Source organism: Alexandromys fortis, unplaced genomic scaffold (assembly GCF_014885135.2).
Source record: "Alexandromys fortis isolate MF-2015 unplaced genomic scaffold, M_Fortis_MF-2015_v1.1 scaffold_395, whole genome shotgun sequence".
NCBI classification, from domain to species: Eukaryota; Metazoa; Chordata; class Mammalia; order Rodentia; family Cricetidae; genus Alexandromys; species Alexandromys fortis.
The window spans coordinates 197,290-198,280 of record NW_026068296.1 but is presented as its reverse complement, the minus strand read 5'-3'; positions in this window follow the sequence as shown (position 1 = coordinate 198,280).

Sequence of the window (991 nt, the reverse complement as noted above, 5' to 3'; positions counted from 1 at the left end):
AGATGTGTTTGGAAGGGAGAACTGACTGAGACAGCTGAGCTGGGAAGAGAAAAACAGGCTGAGGCTCTTGGAGAGTTGTGGGAGGTGTGGGATTTGATGGAGCAGACATTCCCAGTCAGGGGAAAGGCTGGCACAGCCATCATCTTCCCATATGGGGGAAATTAAAATTAGATTCCTATCTATGTCTTACACAAAAATACATTCCAGATGGAGCAGAAGCTAAATGTGAAGAGCTGAACAATAAAACCTTTGGAAGAAAATATAAAATGAAATGGGCAGGGTGGCACATGTCTTTAATGCCAACACTCAGGATGCAGAGGCTTTAATGGATTATTAAAAATGCTGCAGGATCCCCGCTGTTGCAGGTAGAGGGCCATGTGGTGGCAGGCAAGGGGACAGTGGGTCCCAAGAGCAGCCAGTCCTAGGCAGGGTCTGCACATGAGATCATGCCGCAGGTCTCCGAAGGTGGCTGGTCCCGGGCAGCTAGCCACGTGGTGGCAAATGAGAGACAGACGGATAGGCATGCCATGCAGAGTGAGACTGGATATTTATTTAGTGGTTATGGAAGGGAGAGGAGTAGGAGAGAAGAGAGAGATGGAAGCTCCTCAGAGGAAGATGGAAAAGAGAGAGAACTCAGGCTGGACGCTGAAGATCAGCCTGTCTCAGCAGATGGGGGAGGGAGTGGGCGTGTCTTGTCTCTTTTTTATTATTTATTTATTTATTTATTTAAGATTTCTGTCTCTTCCCTGCCACCGCCTCCCTTAAAAAGACAGAATAATCATTACAGAGGAAGGTGAGCTTCTGTGAGCCTTAGGCCAGTCTTATCTACACAGAGCTCCAGGACAACCTGGGCTACATAGTGAGAACCGGTTTCAGGAAAATAAAAGAGTTTGTAAGATTTTAAGGTAGAATATTTCTTACATGTCTTCAAAGGTACAGACCTTAAGTCATATGTTTGGCTTTGTTAACACTGAGAACGTAAGTACCAAAG